This window comes from Adiantum capillus-veneris, chromosome 22, assembly GCF_014529385.1.
Source record: "Adiantum capillus-veneris isolate H3 chromosome 22, ASM1452938v2, whole genome shotgun sequence".
Lineage (NCBI taxonomy): Eukaryota > Viridiplantae > Streptophyta > Polypodiopsida > Polypodiales > Pteridaceae > Adiantum > Adiantum capillus-veneris.
In genome coordinates this window covers 87,615,227-87,634,167 of record NC_140952.1, presented here as the reverse complement: position 1 = coordinate 87,634,167, position 18,941 = coordinate 87,615,227, and the positions used below count along the sequence as shown (strand labels likewise).

The 18,941-nt window shown below is 42.6% G+C and overlaps 1 protein-coding gene across 1 annotated transcript in view; it reads right to left on the bottom strand.

Annotated features, from left to right (window-relative positions):
- Positions 1–8,528, bottom strand: part of LOC147429744 (dolichol-phosphate mannose synthase subunit 3-like) — a 69,765-nt gene extending 61,237 nt beyond the window's left edge. The window contains exon 1 of the mRNA XM_086495285.1: positions 8,370–8,528. The gene's annotated coding sequence lies outside the window, so the exon portion shown is untranslated. The remainder of the gene's footprint in view (positions 1–8,369) is intronic.
- Positions 8,529–18,941: the final 10,413 nt, after the last annotated feature.

Here is an 18,941-nt window from a genome sequence, read left to right as displayed (position 1 = left end):
GTAGTATATCAAGAATATCATCGATCCTTGGAATCGAAAACCTGTTCTTGATGGTGATTTTATTGAGAGCTATATAATCAATGCACATTCTCCAAGATCCATCTTTCTTTAAAACCAACAACATCGGAGAGCAGTCTGGTGAAGTATTCGACTGGATATGTAACAAACTTGGACAATCCCAAGTCAAGATTCTAACGCGACACGACAAGAATTCACTTCAAAACAGTTCAGTTCACAATTGAGTCGACACGGCCGGCGGAGTTCCGTGCCTAGAGATATTGGTCCCAAAGACCGGCGCCCCTTCCGGTATTTCTTTTTGTATTAATCTGTTGCACAAAGTACACAGAAGTGGTTGGGTCTCACTCTCAGACTCTGTGTCCAAATGCTCTGAGAAGTGAGAGCCCAAGCCACACTTATAAAGAGTTCACAAGGGATGCCAAAAGCACAGCCCCAAAAGCTTTCAAAAATAAAGCAATTCCACTCTCAAGCCTTATTAAGTAAAATAAAGCAATTCACATAAAGCCCTCTCTCTTTCTCTTGCAATTTGCGTAGAATAAAGTAGGTCAAAGCCTTTGCGTAGAATTCAGCATTTGCGTAGAATAAAACAGTTGCCACGTCAGCCCAGCCGTACACTGCTTGCCATCGCTTTTTGCACCGCAATTTGCGGAGGGTCCGTACATTGCTGCGACATCACTGCTGCCTGAGCATTTTAGCCACGGGCGGGTGTGTGTGTGTGTGTGTGTGTGTGTACTGGGCAGCCACGTCACCAGTTTGTGACATACCCCCCTCTTGAAAGTATTGTAATCGCCCTCGATTACGCTTGCAAAACAGACAAAGGCCATAAACTGTGTGAGCAGACACTAATTGTTAGTACTGACGCACTAGGAACACACATCTAGCACATGTACCAATCGGCAGTCACATCACAGGACATCACTTGACAAATCACATTCACAAATTCATTCGGATCTCAGACCATGATTTATCGGCAACGTATTTAGCAATCGCATCTAGATCCAATCGGGACCTCAGAGATGCCCGATTGACTAATCCTTATTGCAACCATGTCTATGAGACCGTTCAGACCAAAATGTTGCAGTCGTTCCGTCTATCAGTTCCTGCACTTAAACAAGTCAAGAACTAATCAATATCATATTATCGGGAATTCCAGTTCATACAGTCATATAGCAGAATTTGTCAGCCCACAGTATCCCTGAAACTCAAAAGAGACATCAATGACTTTATATAAAAAATCGAGGAATTCTGTTGACAATGGAGTGGAGCAACTCCCTCTTGTGCATACCGCGCACACAGATTCCACCCAATCTGCTAGGTCCTCCTCCTCCATCCACTTCGCATCCAATGCAGGATAGTTCTTGAATTTAACCAAGAACCGCCTTATCACTTTACCCTTAATCTTTCTGTCTTTATGTGCCAGTATCTGTTCTAGATCAAGGATCTCCTCGTTTTCTTCCACTTCGGGTTGCTCATCAGGCTCCCCATCTTCGGGCACATCGCCTTTAAAAGACTTCAAGAGACTCACATGAAAAGCATTGTGAATCCTCCAAGTATCGGACAGCTTCAGTCTAAAGGAGACATCATTTATCTTTTCAAAAATCTGAAAAGGTCCGTAGTATCGCATAATAACCTTTGGAAAAAACCTCTTTTCCCCTTTTTCTTTCTCAGGCGTGCCTTCTCAAAACGTAAGAGCACCCAATCATTCTCCTTCAATTTCAAATCACGATGATGGTGATGTGCTGCCTTTCTCTGTCTTTCTTGAGATTTTTGCAAAGCCTCTCGACCTTGGCAAAAGCCGTGTCCAAGTCACGCGTGTACTCATCGGCTTCAAAAATATTATCTTTCGTGCTTAGGAAGGGTGGAACCTTCGCAGCACCTTCAATAATCTCAAATGGCGCCTTCCCCGTCGAAGAGTGTATCGTATTATTGTAGGCAAATTCAACCAAAGGTAAATACTTTCCCCATCGAGTCTTCTCATTTGAGATGTAAGACTTCAATAAATCTAGTACCACTGAATTGGCAATGTCTGATTGCCGGTCATGATTGCCGGTCAGTCTGCGGGTGGAACGATGACGAGAACTGCAACCGCGTACCAATGTTCTCCCAAATAGCCTTCCAAAACAAACTCGTGAATCTGGGGTCCCTGTCGAAGACAATCGTCTCAGGCATGCTATGTAATCTGAAGATCTGGGCCACATACAGTCTCGCTAAGTAATCCGGCTTGATTGTTTTCTTCACTGGAATGAAATGAGCTTGCTTGCTAAATCTCTTAATAACAGTTCAGATACCATCGTGACCACTCTGTGTTCTCGGGAGATTAAAAATGAGATCCATTGCAATACTTTCCCGAGGGCGGGTGGGTATAGGTAAAGGCTGTAACAATCCTATACTTTATGCCTGTCAAACTTGACCTTCTGGCATACCAAGCAACTGCATACAAAATCGTCCACGTCCTTCTTGAGTCTCCGCCAAATAAGTATCTCTCCACACCTCTCAAGGTGGTAGCCATAGTGGTCTCGTACGGTCCCGTACGTTTTGTACACGTACGATGATGTGCGGTACTAAACGAACTAAAAAATATTAAGATGCACGATGACGTTACGTACGTTCAAAATAAAAAAACAAAGAATTCTTACGTCTAAGGCTCACGCCCTTGGGTTTATACTTTACACTTAAAGAAACTTGACATTATGAGATCTTCAATGGGAGCTTGAGAGGGAGAGACCCAATGGAGAGAAGATGGAGAGGCAAGACTCTAGTCTCTAGAGCTTGTCACTTGAGAGCTAGAACATGGGAGCATTGAGCAGTGAGAGCATTGAGAGCAATGAGCATTGAGAGCTTGAGAGCAATGAGCATTGAGAGCTTGGAAGTGTTGGAGAACAAGATGGAGAGGCATTGCTTAAATAGGAAGAGGCTAGAGCATAAGAGAGAGAGAGTTGGGCTGCTCAATGTAATCCATTCACAATTGTGAATTTTGCCCAAAAAAAAAAAACGTACAAAACGTACGAAACGTACGGGACAGTACGTGACCCGCAGTACGGAACGAGACGTTCCGTACGTCGTACGAAAACTACCCTGGTGGTAGCAATGCCGCGGTGACCCGTAAAAGGTGGACAATGGCATTCAGTCATAACCTTTCTCAATGGCTGTGTAACACACAACATGGTTTTCCTCAACAAGTAGCCATCCAGAATGGAATATCCCGGTACTATCTCCCCATTGCCGAGTGAAAATATCTGCAAAATTTGTTTCTGTGACATACTGATCGACCATATCCTCGAAGCTCCTATGATGTATCGCGGAAATAGCCAGAACCAACGGCTTCTGGGACAAAGCATCCGCCACAAAATTCTTTTGTCCTTGCACATGGACAATCAAGAAGTAAAACTGTGACAAGATGTTCGCCCACCGCATCTGCTTTTTTGATAGCTGCTTCAGTGACAAGAAGTAGCGTAAACTCTGATGGTCTTTAAAGACAATAAAATCCGCTCTGAGTAGGTAATGTCGCCACTGAGTAAGAGCATGGATAACCGCCGAAAGCTCTTTCTCATAAATCTGTGTTGTCAATTCCGGCCTTGAAAACAATCGGCTTTCGTAGGCAATGACATGGCATTCTTGCATTAAGACCGCACCCAGACTACGACCACAAGCATCACAATATACTTCGAATAACTTCTGCAAATCCGACAAAGTCAAAACTGGTCCTGAAGTCAATTTCTCTTTCAATGTCTGAAAGGCAGTCACCTCTGTGGGTCCCCTCGAGAAAGGGACTTCTTTCTGTGTCAAGATATGCAAAGGGGAAGCCACCTCTCTAAACTTTCTAATGAACCGCCTGTAATATGAACACAAGCCCAAGAAGCTTCTAACTTCATGGACATTCTTCAAAATCGGGCCAATCACGGATAGTCTCTATCTTGGCCGGGTCCATCTACACTCCTGCTACTGAGACAATGTGTCCCAAAAAATGTATCTTGGGTAGGAAAATTTGACTTTTCTTCGCACTTATCACCAACTTGTGATCTCGTAATGCCTGAAAGACTTGTAGCAGATGTTCTCTATGTTCTGGCTCATCCTTGGAGAAAACAATGATGTCGTCAAAGAAAGTGCCAACAAATAGTCTGTACTCTCAAAAAATCTTGCCCATCATCCGGTTAAATGTTGCAGGAGCATTGGTTAGGCAAAAAGACATCACCAAAAAAATTCAAATAACCCAAAAGTCATCCGAAAAGCTTTCTTGTAGACATCTCCCGATGCGATTCGGATCTAATGATATCCGCTCTTCGAGTCAATCCTGCTAATACACGAGGATCCCTATAGTCGATCAAGAATATCATCGATCCTAGGAATCGGAAGTCTGTTCTTGATGGTGATTTTGTTGAGAGCTCTATAATCGATGCATAGTCTCCAAGATCCGTCTTCCTTCAATCTTCAAAACCAACAACACTCGAGAGCAGTACAGTGAAGTACTAGGCTGGACAAGACCCTTCTCCAAGAGGTCTTTCACTTGGTTCATAATTTCTTTATTCTGGGCTCGGCTCACACGTTAAGGTGGCCGGTTCGGTGGTATGCTTCGAGGTATCAGATCAATGGTACGATCCTCAGGACGAGCGGGTGGTAACTCGCCTAGCAGGCCCTCTAAATAGCAATCGACATAAGTGTGGAGAGTTCTTGTTGTTATGTTCTTTCGGTGCCTTTTTAGGGCACTTCGCGGAGATATGCCCAGTTTCCCGCATCCGAAGCACTTCCCCTCTTTGATGTAGAGAGCTCTCTCCCGAAGAGTAAGCTTGAGTCGTGCATCCTTTTCTTTCTTTTTGGGGTTGCTCTTCTTCTTTCTACTTTCATTGTTCGAAGTTTGTTCGTTCCTCTACGTCATGATTTCATCTGTGGGCTAGATCAAACTGCCTGAGTGAATAGCAAAACCCCGTTTCGCATTACTCATCAATTTGTGAATGGAATCTGACTTTTGCTCTAAGCAGTGATCTCGGATCTCTGTAGAAAGTCCCAAGGTAAACCGCTCAATCTGTTCTTTGAATGAGATCTTCTTAAATGAAGAGGCCGATAGCAAAGAGCTCCAGAATCTCTCACAATATGCATCCAATGAATCTCTCTTGTCATCCGAAGATGGTTCCAAGCAGTTCATATGTCACGTTCGCACTCCCGAGTCAACGGGAAAGAAATAAAAAGCCTTTTAAATTTCAGCCATTTAACTGGCGCTTGCTTGTTCAATAGAAGCGTGGACCACCAAGTTTGAGCATTTCCCTTGAAGTAAGAGGTAGCCCTTCGAATCTTGGAGTGCTCTTAAGTAACACCCTCCAAAGAAAACTATGTCAAACTGTTGTATGAAGGCCAAAGCCTTCGAAGCATCTCGAAAACCAGAAAACGTATCAAATTTAATTGATTGTCCACCTTCTTTGAACTCTCAAACTTTCTTGCTTTTATCTTCCAGAAAGTCAAACTGATTGGCTTTCTAAAAAATCTCCTTCCTTGCATAAAATCTACGGTCATCGGAGTCCAAACTTCTATCCGAAGACGAGTCCTTTGTAGAACTGTTCAAAACTGGGCGAGATTTAGACTTCTTTGCCTTTTTCTTGCCCTTTCCAAAGCGTTGCTTTTTGCTTCACTTTTTGCATTTTCTATCATATTCGCCCGAGTCAGAAGAGCTAGAAGAACTGTCAGAAGAAGAAGGAGAAGAAGAACTAGGTAATCCTTCAAACCGCACATGCTTCTTCTGCTTTCTTGCCGAGGCAAAAGTAGATTGACGACCCAAATAACCCGGGAAGTCAGTTCCTTTCTTCTGCTTTTTGTTGTGCTTTTCAATTTTGTTATGCGCGTCAAAAAGCTGAGAAATCCATGCATCAAGCACCTCTTCTAATTCTTGCTCAGTAAACATCCATGGAGTAGGAGATTTCTTGAGTACCGATTTGGGGGGTGGTTCTATGGTTTGCTGCCACTGTGCATACACCTCGTCGAAGGAGGTCTGGGTCATAAATTTTGCAAATTTTGGGTCCTTCGCAAAATTTAACATCATCTTTCCTGCATCGACGATCAATCGTCAACACTTCATCTCTTCAAGCTCCACCGGAGTAGGCCGGGACGGGCCGTACTCTCGCGTGAATCTTCTTCATGATCTCTTCCCGCATCTCCATATGCAGAGGGAGTCGACTGATCTCTGTCTGAATCCACAAGTGCCGCGTAAAAAGGATCTGATGTCCCGGTAGCAGAGAAATCAGCCGCGCTTTGATACCACTGTAATAGACTTGGACACTCCAAGTCAAGATTCTACCGCGACACCACAAGAATTCACTTCAAAAGTTCACAGTTCACAATTGATTCGACACTGGCCCGGCGGAGTTCCGTGCTTAGAGATGTTGGCCCCAAAGACTGGCGCCCCTTTCGGTATTTCTTTTTGTATTAATCTGTTGCACAAAGTACACGGAGTGGCTGGGTCCCACTCTCTGACTCTGCGTCCAGATGCTCTGAGAAGTGGGAGCCCAAGCCACACTTATAAAGAGTTACAAGAGATGCCAAAAGCAAGAGTCCCAAAAGCTGCCCATAAAAAGCAATTAAATCTCCTCTCACAAGGCTTGGTAAAAAAATAAAGCAATTAAATAAAATTCTCTCTCTCCCTTGCTAATTTCTGTAGAAAAAAGCAGGTCCAAAATCTGCCGCTGCTGCCTCCATGAAACGCGCAGAAATCCATACAACGTCCATACACTGGCTGTCAGCGCATTCTGCAGCGGGATTTCTGAGAGACTGTACAGCTGCCACGTCAGCATTCCGCAGAGCAGTGTGTGTGTATAGGGTAGCCACGTCACCAATTTGTGACACAAATAATGGCATGCTCATAAACAACCATGAAAAACTTCACTTATCAAATCAAACCACATTACCAAACAACCCATTGAAAGATTAAACTTTATAAACAGAAACATTGCACTTGAGAGCATTTGCTGCATCAACCTTAAATGATAGATCTTATGTCTACTATCAATTATTGAATAAACCATGATACGTTTCTTATAAATAAGTCTTTTTATGCAAGTACTCCTATCTAGGTATTGAGCACAATAATACGTCACATATGCTTCAAAGCGTAGTCATCCCTCATCTTTGCCACTTACATCTAGTAGGCAAGTGGTGGCACTGTCATTCGGAGCAAGGGGCAATTAGATATGGTGTGATAATGAAGGGCACGTCAATTGGTTATGTGGAATGAGAGTGGCATGGCAGGTCAAGAGCAAGTGCAATATGCTAACGTAATCTAGCATTGAGGCAAGCCATCAAGCATGGAAACAGGCTGTGGGCACAATGGCGGCATGCATAGCCAACAACGAGCGCCCACAACGGGCAAGGTGGTTGTAGATGGGAAGCCTTGGACCATTGCTAGCAACAAAGACAAGACAGAGGATGCACGTCCTAATAGATGATGCAAAGGGTGCCAATGCCAACCGCAGGAGAGGCAAAGGATTTTCCCATCGCAGGGACCGTAGGGGGAAAAGGCTTTGCCTAGAGCGAGGAGACCCAATTAGGTTTGACTCAAAGTTTTCATGAGTCGAAGAATCCTTCTTGGTTTTTAGGATTTTAACTTTTTGACTCAATCGACCTTGGGTGTACTAAAGATTTCTCTCTCTCTCTCTCTCTCTCTCTCTCTCTCCAAATCCACCCATACCAAAGATATACTGACTAATAGAGCCATTGGGCTTGGGAGAGCTAGACACTTACGTCTACGAGGACCACCATGACATTGATGGAGCTCCGTCATAGGATACATAGGATCAAGACTATTCTAGCACAACATGAGAGTCGTTCAATACAACTATTCACAGACGGCCATTAACGATGCTCTTCAAAGACTGGCACAATACATCCTCGGATAGAGCCTAAAGTCCGACATCCTCGAACACTCATGTTCTTTTAGCTTTCATTTTACTTTATTTTATTTTAAACCCAAACATTGTATTAACTCCACTAGGATTGTATCAATTTGGTGTCACAGGTCATTTTGGCCTTTGGAAGACATTCAACATAACATTTCATCTCTCTCTCTACATTACATTACAATTCATTTCATCATCTCTCAATCCACTAGGATAGTTTCCTACAACGTAAAAATTCTCGTCTTCTTCTTCTTCTTCTTCTTCTTCTTCTTCTTCTTCTTCTTCTTCTCTTCCTCTCTCTCTACACATTACATTACATTTCATTTCATCATCTGTCAATCCACTAGGATTGTATCAATTTGGTGTCTCGGGTCATTTTGGCCTTTAGAAGACATTCTACATGACATTTCATTTCATTTCATATCTCTCTCTCTCTCTCTCTCTCTCTCTCTCTCTCTCTCTCTCTCTCTCAACCTTATATAAACTGTTTGCAGCCGCTTGGCCGGTAGAGCCGGGTAGATCAGCAGAGTGTGCGCGTAGCTGAGGGAGAGGGCGAGGGAGGAAGATGTGGCAGCTGAGGCTCGCGAGGGAGGAAGAGGGGTGCAACAACGCGCGCGCGCAGGACTTAGATTTGCAGGAGCGGCGCCATTGCAACAAGATTAAAAAAGCAATAGAAGAAGCTCATTGAAGAAGCTCATTTTTTGGTCAAAATTTGATAATTAAACTAAAACTTATGTAAATTTCCAGGTCTTGAATTCAACTCTCCTCGTCGGATAGTTCTTTAAGGTCACTTGGGATAGTTTCCTACGACGTTCAAATTCTCTTCTTCTTCTTCTTCTTCTTCTTCTCTACCCTATCCCGTACTTGCCCTAACTCATGTCACGAAAAAAAATCGGGGTTTAATGTATTTTAACAGACTGAAAATTGTAAAATCTCGATTAGATTTTGAGCTTAACTTTAAGAAAAACCGGGATATTTACATAAGTTTTAGTCTAATTACTGGCAAAAGTTTCAAATTTTGACCAAAAGATCGGGATAATTTCAAGTTTGCCCTTATTTTCATCGGTTAGGAAAATTGTATTTTTCTAGCCTTGTTCACGCGGGGAATCACACGGATGGCAATGTAAGAAAAAATTTGGGGTCTAGTGTATTTTAACATACTGAAATTGTAAGATCCCAATAATATTTTGAGCTTGGCTTTAAGAAAACCCGGAAATTTACATAAGTTTTAGTGTAATTACTAGCAAAAGCTTTAAATTTTGACGAAAAAACGGGAGAATTTCAAGTTTGCCCTTATTTTCACTGGTTAGGAAAATTGTATGTTTCTAGCCTTGGGTGCACATGCACCGATCGCAACCTTCGGAGCTTGGTACAATGGTATTTGGAAAAACAAATTCTCCAGGTATCGAAAAAAGTCAAATGGACACACGACCTAGGAAAATACTGTCCAAGTGCCAACTTTCTATATAGAAAACAAGTGGAAACTCCTTTGTATTCTTCTAACGACCTTTTGAAGTTCGTCTCTTGCTATTTCTACTTAGTTAGTACCAACGCTAAACTTTTCTTACTCATTGTGGCTTTCATCTCTTGCCACCATTTTCATACTCCGAATTGATTCTCGTCAAATCTTCATGCAAGACAACAGCTTTGACATTTGCTATTTCCTCTGCTTGAGTTGTTGACCAGGCATGCTCCTCGACAGTTTCTCAATCAACCCAAAGGTGCCAAAATCCAAGTTGGAAAATGCAAAAGGCCTGGATTATAGCTTTCCAGGGAGGATGGAAAATATTGCTCCCCTCAGTAAAAGTTACACGGACAGAGTGCAGTATACTGGGGAATAAAAAGCCATACATGCCTTTGTGTAAGCATTATGCACAGGATTGGCAATAACAGACCCCGCCATGAAAGTACTCATCGATACACACGCGCGCGCACGCGTGCGCAGAAGCCTACTAATGAAGCCTAAAGCAACAGCTGATGTGAGGCAAGTTACCTCCTCAATGATAACTTCCAATCCCACTACCACTTCATTAACTCACAACATGCTACTCAAAGGACTCATTGTTTGTGAAGCCCTTTTCCAATAAAGCAAGTAGGTGGAAATTAATCTCTCTCTCTCTCTCTCTCTCTCTCTCTCTCTCTCTCTCTCTCTCTCTCTCTCTCTCTCTCTCTCTCTCTCTCTCCCTTCTTTCTCTCTCCATTGAAACAACCATTGTATTTAAGGTGGCACAGGTAGTTTTATGTACACCCCCCCCCCCCTTATGTATACGGTATGAGTATGAAATAATGAGGGGCTACCCCTATTGTATATGCTTATGTACAAAATCCAACAAAAACCCTCTTGTACACTCACGTGGTACCATAAGGAAAAGCACAATGAATCCCCCCGGTTTCAAATGTCTACTACTATCAAATGTTGACTTTTGTGTTGCTCACATGATTGATTAACTAGTGCTTAGCACCACCATGTGTCTCTTGAGACCTGGAAATTCAATTTGCAATACTTATGATTGTATTATGGTTTTGTCTTCAATGAAGAGGTAGATCCGACAGATCTGAAGATGAAAGATGATCCAAGCGCACAGGAGGTAGATCAGCAGCTCTAGGATGAGCATGAGGAGGTCCTTCTTCAGTTGCACAGAGAGCTTGAGTGGGTGGAACGATGGGTCACTTGATCCAAGCATCAGCAAATAGCATTTCCCTTTTATTTGTAGAGAGTGCACAACGAGAGAGCATTTGCAAGGGGAATCTATTCGCATTGGACAGAGGCGTGTGAATGAGGAGGTTTGTCTCGTTCACACTCAAAGTTTGCGAACGGATGACCCCCTCGTGAGTGATGCAGCCTTTGCAGAGGAGCAAAGTCCCTCGATTGTAGTGCCCACTCTTCATCTTTATCCAATAACAAGATTTGAGATAGTGGACAGTGGGTAGCACTTCATCTACAGTCTATTACCTAGAACTCATGGATTTTTCAAACTCTAGTTTATGTTGTCGTTTTCAGTAGCCCATTGGTGGTGGATTATAGAGTCTTTTTCATTTCACCTTACTTTGTATCGTGTATGGCATGTACCATGGATTTATCTACTATCGAGAGTGTCAATTTTTAGAAATTCAATGCTCTAATTATTGAGTCTTGCAAATCTATGACATTGTAATTCATCTCTATTTATTGTTCATATAGATTCTAAAACCTTTTTGTGCGATACAAAAATTGAAATCTAGAAATGGTTGAAGGGTCTTATCTTGTGCTAATGTTCACTCTATATTGTTAATCTATGAAGTAGGGTCATTGCACACAATATGTAATGGATACGTGACTGGTATATTTGTGAAAATGTAGAATTTTTCTATGATGTTCATTTTTAAAAAAATTACACCGACTGATACGTACCTCAAAAATATTATCAATCCAAAGGTATGTACATACCTAACATATTGAATCCGTACCGTACACTGTGTACCTTTCCACCATATAGCGGACCCTAGTGCCTCCCTTGTATTTATCTATCATAAGCAGTATAGCCATCATTTTGGGTTCATACCGCACCCTCCTCGTCTCCTCTCTCTATGTTCTCTCTTGAACATCCCCCCCCTCCCCCACCTTGGACAATCTCTCCCTCCCCATTTCTCTTGCATTTTCTATGTGAATGGATTCATCCAATGCCACGTAGCCCACGAACAACTCCCCTTGCGTCTCCTTAGGCTCCTATTAATCTCCATAGAGAGTCTGTGGAGTGCTGCTCACTGATTCTAGCTGACCTGGGAGACAGTTCTAGTGGCAGTTGCTCGTGTTGAGGTGGCTGCCCATATTCAGAGAGAGGTGTCCCTACACTAGTTGAAGCCATTTTGACATCACCCGGTCGTCACTTGAAAGAAACATCAATGTGGAAGAGGCAAACTCAATTGGCAACCTTTAATTCCATCTTAAGACATAAATAGACATACATGTATATATTGTGGTCTTTGAACTCCTAGGGCATGTCTGAGTGCGAGGAGTCTTTTGTGATGAGCAAAGCATGATATGTGTGCGAGAGGGCAGTTGACTTCGTGTGTGCACTGCTATCTCAAATTGCCCATCTGTCTGCAAATGATAATCTGTGAATGTGGTTAGCCCATTGTTTTGCAACACCTAGTCTTCTAATGTAATGTAAACACTCATCTCCTTCAGAATTAGAAACACAGTAAGTTGCACAAAAGAAGTGTTTCCACAGAGCATTTAGGTTCCTTAAAAAAGGCTTGGTTTGATTTTTTGATCCATTTGCATGTGTGGGTGTATGTAAGAGAACGCCCTTCAGTCTACAACGCAGAATCCTCTCTCTCTCTCTCTCTCTCTCTCTCTCTCTCTCTGTGTGTGTGTGTGTGTGTGTGTGTGTGTGTGTGTGTGTGTGTGTGTGTGTGTGTGTGTGTGGCGGGCGGTGGGTGTGTGTGTGGTGTGGTGTGTGGGGGGGGGGGGGGGGGCAAAAGAAAGCTTACATGTTTGCTCACAGTTTGCGATTTATTGCTATGAGAAGCAGCTTTCATGCAAAGAGAACATTTGAACATAGGAGGGCCTACTGAAGTGCAAATTGATATTTCTAGGAAATTCAGAACCGAAAGGGAGAGAAAGAACCAAATCTATAGTTTACAAGAAGAATGACCATTTGGTAATTTTATATCATTAAATAGTTACCAAATGGTAATTAAAATTTTAAGAAAAATTATCATCATGTTTTTTTTGGAAGTATATAACTAAGTTTAGAAAGGCCCAACTCTTTGTGTAGATGCAGATGGTGTGGACCCGATGTGCTGCCAAAGATGTGTACAGATCAATGATGACGTAATGTGTAATGGAAATGGCCTATGAACTTTGAAAGTAGCGGAATTAGGAAATTAGGTGAAGCACTTTTGAGAGATTGCATAGCGGGTGAACTTAATTGATGGTAGCAACATAAACATGGTACTTAGTTAACTTGGCATGAACAATACTTTTGAAAGAGAGAGAGTTTAGAGAACATGACAATAGTTGAGGACCGGATTCATACAGAGTGCCCCCCTCCAATAGGCATTTGTATTATAGTTTCTCCCATCAAGAGAGACTTGGTACAATACAATCTTTGTGTTCCTTGTGACCTAGGTGATGCAATGAAGATGGAAATATTCATGTATCACAAGCATAACATAAACGTTATAGAAAGCATTAACTATCCCAAGCCTCAATCCCAAGGCCTCAAACACCTTCGAAGGTGGAGAGAGCTAGCGGGGAATGAGGATAGGGAAGAGGAAGAAGAAACATTCCATAGGAGAAAGAAATAGTTCCTCACTTATCATTACTCTTCTTCCTAGCATACATATAGCATAGTAATGAAGAAGGAGAAGATGGCAAGCTTAAGCATTGAAGCATGGCTCTTGGTTGGATTTTCATTCCATAGCCAAGAGTGTTGGTGTAGGCTCTCACTTCTCACAAGATTAGAGAAGGAGGTGGAGTTCCTCAACTTTTTCCAAGTGAGAATGGTTCCACAAAATGAGTATGTGTGTGTGGTGTATATCCCCCTAGCACCCCCCTTGCTTGCTTAGGGTGAGTTGTTGCTTTCCACATGTTTCAAGCTCATTGGACCCCTCTCCCCCTAGCGAATCACATACATCATGCAGTCAAGTACATGGGTAGTCTTTTGACAAGTCCTCCTTATCCCTTAGAGAGAGAGAGAGAGAGCTTGAAAATATCTAGATATTTGTTGGATGGAACTAGAAGCTCATTGGACCCCTCTTTAGCCCAACCAATAGCATTCAAGCACACCATGTGGTTAAGATTAATGAGAGTCTGACATGTGTCCCATGTGCTCTTTTAAAAAAGGGGTGCCCTTTCGGTGAGTGGAAGGTTAGGTCAAAGATTCCCCTAACTTTGGGACTTTCATGCATAGGAAGCTTCTCAAGCAACTTCCTCATAAGTTTGTAGGGTCTCTTTTTGACTCAAGCACCTTACCCCCCATGCATAGGAAGCTTCTCAAGAAACTTCATCATTAAGTTTGTAGGATCTCTTTTTGACTCAAGCACCTTACCCTCCATGCATAGGAAGCTTCTCAAGCACCTTCCTCATTAAATATGACAAGTACCTCAAGTACCTTAGTCATCAAGCATGACAAGAACCTTAGGTGGAGTTCCCGCCTCAAGCTCAGTCCTAGCTTGCCTAAGGTCAAAGGAAAGTTTAGGTCGGGTTCCCACCTCAAGCTCAGCCCTAGCTTGCCTAAGGTCAAAGGTAAGTTTAGGTCGGGTTCATACCTCAAGCTCTCCCTAGCTTGCCTAAGGTCAAAGGACTTTTAACACTATCCATTGGAGGTCTTTAATGAAGTTAACCCTAAGGTCTTTTAAGCTCCATTAGTTAACCTTGCTCTTTGACATACCATCTCTCATTTGGGCCCCTTTACCATTGGCCCCGTGTTGAGATAGATCTGTAAGCACATGTCTATATTCTAACCCTTGTTCCCGTTTATTATCCCACATTAAATGATCAGTTTAATATGAGAAAATCATTTGGGTTGGTTAGATATTAGATTTAATGACATTACCTCTCTTTTGAAATCATTGTCGTCCTCGACTATGAGGTAAAAGAGATAAAGCCATAGTCATTAGTCAATTTGTCTTAGCGGGTAGAGGATCCCTTTTTACCCTACGACATCATTCCAAGATGGATAACTAATCCATTTGGTGCTTGGGAGACATAGCTGTTGCAAGCATGTCTGCTCTTTGGTGCTTGGGAGACATAGCTGCCCGCAAGCATGTCTGCTCTTTAGTCCATTTCATCCTCCCAAGTAGAGTGACAAATTCTACATGGTGTTTGAGAGACTTCGTCATCCCAAACATGATTCTTAGTATGCATACTAATTAAATTTGTGCACAATAAAGAGAGAATTAGTCTTATAAAACAAAAACATTGATCATTTAAAAGAAACATGTACATTTGCTTACTCTAATGTAGTATTGTAAGCGTTGACAAGGTTCATACTATCCTTAAGCTGGATTCCTTGCATCCATCTAGCATCTTCAAAAGGAAAGTTTTTGAACTTAATAAGATACCGTCGGATAATCTTACCATGTCATAGTACCTTGTCTTCATGCCGAAGGATAGCTTCGGGTTGTAGCACCTCTTCTCGGTCTTCGATTTTGGGAGGGTCTTCAATAATTGGTTCATTTGGAGGCTCTCCTTTGTAGGGCTTAAGTAAGCTCACATGAAAAGCATTTTGTATGAGCCAATGGCTAGGTAACTTGAGTTGATAAGCCACCTCATTGATTGGCTTCAAAATTTGAAAAGGGCCATAGTATCTTTTTGCTAGTTTAGCATAATATTTTTGATGACCCGTAGGATTTTTGCCCGTTGTTTGCCTCAATCAAGCCTTAGGAAATTTAAGTAAGCCCCATTCATTTTCTTTGAACGTTAAGGCCCTTTTGTGCTTGTCAGTAGCAGTTTTTTGCCTTAGTTGGGAGATGGATATAGCCTCTTTAATCTTTTGAAAAGATGCTTGCAGGTCACGGCTATACTCATCAGTAGCGAAGATCTTCCCATGTACTTTAAGTAGGAAGGGACTTTTAGGTCTTCCCTATATAATTTCAAAAGGCGCTTTTCCCGTAGAAGTATGGATAGTATATTATACGCATACTCTACAAGAGGTAAGTACTTTTCCCATTGTGAGCATTGATCTACTTCTGTAACATAGGTCTTTAGTAGATCAAGAATCGTAAGATTAGCTATCTCACTTTGGCCATCCATTTGTGGGTGATAGGGAGAAGAGAAATTCAATCTTGTACCTAGATTTTTGAAGAGACCTTTCCAGAAATTACTGGTCATTTTAGGATCTCTATTTGACACGATGGATGTTGGCAATCCATGGTGTTTGAAAATATGTGATATTAATAGAGTTGCCATTTGGTGTGCCTTAATAGTCTTCTTGACAGGGACAAAGTGTGCTTGCTTGCTAAACCTGTCGACGATTGTCCATATTCCCGTATTCCCACAGATAGACTTGGGTAATCCAAAGATAAAATCCATGGATATACTCTCCCATGGTGAATTAGGAATTGGCAATGGGTGGAGTAATCCAGGTTGCTTCCCTCTATCGTACTTGGTCTTTTGGCATACCACACATTTTGAAAAATACTCTTGTATGTCCACTTTCATGGTAGGCCAATAAAAGTATGTCTCTACTCCTCGAAGAGTAGGTTGAATGCCTCTATGCCCCGCATAGAGAGAGCATGGGATTCATACATGACTTTCTCACGAAGGGAGTGGGTAACACATAGCATGTTGCCATGGAGAAGATAACCATCCTGCAAGGTGAATGGTTCCTCTTTCTTCCCCAAAGCAAGGGCTGACATTATATCTTTAAAGTTAGGGTCAGTAGCATACTCATCTATCATAGAAGATAGATCATTGTGAGTTTCTATTGACACAGCATTAACTTTTGGTTCTTCGTGAAAGTGCATCAACCACTTGATTCTGCTTACCAACAATGTGAGCAATGTGGAAATTAAATTGCGAAAGAGAATTTGCCCACCTCATTTGTTTGTCGGAAAGCTTTGTTGCGTCATGAAGTACTTGAGACTTTGATGGTCTGTTCGTAAAATAAATGGAGTCCCCAATAGATAGTGCTTCCATGTGTCTAGGACACATAGAACAGCTAACAGCTCTTTCTCATAAATGCCTAAGACCCATTCATCCGTGTTGAGCCTTCGGCTCTCATATGCTATGGCATGCCCTTCTTGAAGCAAGACTGCTCCAAGGCAATCACCACAAGAATCACATTGGACCTCAAATGGATTTGAGAGGTCTGGAAGCATAAGGACTGGTTGGGAGGTAAGCTTATCTTTGATCTTGCCAAAAGCATTTTGCTCCTTAGTAGTCCATGAATACTTAACGTTTTTCTTTGTTAAGTGTTAACCCTCACGGCTCACGGACACCATATCACCTACGACGGACGTTGTACTATTTACTTGGTAGAGTCAGGTAACGGGCTTGTCGGTCCAATAGGAAAAGGGTAAGAGTGATCGCCGATGAGAGGCGCACTCTAACTAGAACATTCAAGGGATTAGTTGGCTAAGCATGGGCGCCCAAGTGTGAATGGGGTGAGCTCATATAAAAGTCAACTAAACCTAAAATTCACACACTCTCTCATTTGTGCAATTGAAGAGTGCTCTTGCTCCATCTCCATCTTCTTCTTTATCATCTCTTGTGTGTGTGTGTGTGTAGAGAGAGAGAGAGAGAGAGAGAGAGAGAGAGAGAGAGAGAGAGAGAGAGAGAGAGAGAGAGAGAGAGAGAGAGACGAGTGCGATCGAGCATTGTGGCGGCACAACGGCGGCGAGGCGGTTGAGCGCGGCGTAGCGGCGTCTCCCTCTTCTTCGCGGCGAGGAATCCTCCACGACAGGAAGCGTAGAGTGGTGAGTGACACACCAACGCCATCTTTGAGCTTACTAGTTTAGGCTTGTTGTGTGCTTGGAGCCATTTGTGGCTCGCACACGGTGTATCGGCAAGTTCCTTGCATTGACACGTGCGACATACGCGCACATTTTTGGCGCTGCTGCCGGGGAATGCCATACACTAAGCTTGAATGGCACTCTGTGATTATTTTGTAGTGCAATTTCAATTGTAGGAAAGGTAAGGAAGGAGGGTGTGTGTGTTGAGAAGAAGGATTTTGTGTTACTACTGTGTATTTTTTTTTAAATGGAGTTTTCAAAGGTACTGTGTTTTTTCTCTGTGTAAGGTGTTAGTATTAAGGTTGTTAGTTCTGTGTAATGTAATCTACAGTAAGTAGGAAGTAGATCTGTGAGAGCTAATAGAGTGTGTTAGTGTGTAACAATAGGTGTATTAGTTGGAAGTATGTAGGTAGAGTGTGTGTGTGCTCTCGCGTAGGCCGCGGCGACCTTATCCTTTTTTAGAAAAAAAAAAATTAAAAATATTTTTTAAAAAAATAAAAAATAAAAATTTTAAAAGTAGGACCGGGATCGGAAATATCTCCCAGATCCAAGCCCAAGCTCACGCTCAGGCTTAAACATCTATCGCCCTTTAAAATTACGAATTTTAGCTTCACACGTAGCTAAAAATTGACTTTTTTGAGGACCAATGGAGCTTTAGGTGACCGAACGTTGTGTTGTAAAGCAACCGCGACCCTCTGAGTGATACGCTCGTTTTGAGCTATCACACTTTAATTAAAAAAAAATCAAACATTAAAAAACATTAAAAACGTAAAAAACACGAGCGAAAACGGACGCTTAAAAAAGTAAGCGGTTAACCTTCGAGGTTATTTGCCGACGCTTGTAGGGTGCCAAAGGCACATGCATCTGCGATCTGGTCGTGTGCTAGAGACGGAGCAACTAGAGAGAATTTCTACTTACGCGAGTTCTCAATATCCACCTACTTTAGGTTCCGAACCCTCGGCGGGGACTCAAGGTAGTACAAACCAAGACCCGAACATAGCGGCTAGTGACTCTTCCTCTGACTACGACGTCATGGAGGGTTCCCAATGCCTAATCCCGATAGCTCAAGCCAAGACATGCATGCCATGGGCCCGCGGTCCGGGCCGAGCATGCTTAGCCGCTTGAAGGAAACCTTTAGTAGAGCCACTCGCTTCGAACATGGAGCTAATGATGTAAATGAGGACGGTGGGAAAGTAAATTCTCCATTCGTGACCAACGTAGACCCTATGCCCTTAGAGAATGTACATGTGAATACTTCATTCACTGCACCTCTTGACTCTTCATCGTTATTTCCCTCCGAGGTAATATTACCCGATGGTAGAAGCCTTGCCGAAGTGCAAGAGGTTGAGCGATATATCATTGCGGCTAGGGAAAAGGAAGTCAAGAGCTTACGCAAGGCGGAGCAACGAAGAGAGTTAAAAGTGAAAGCCCCTATGTCAATATCCTTGCTAGGAGAGCGATCGAGTGCTCCTGACTTAGCAACCGCTAAGGGCCAACCCCTAGAAAGCAACATTGCATCTAGCTCAAAGGACACCCCTAGCACCTCAATCCTAGATGGAGTGTTCTTAAATGAGAACTGGGAATACGAACTACAAACAGAAACTC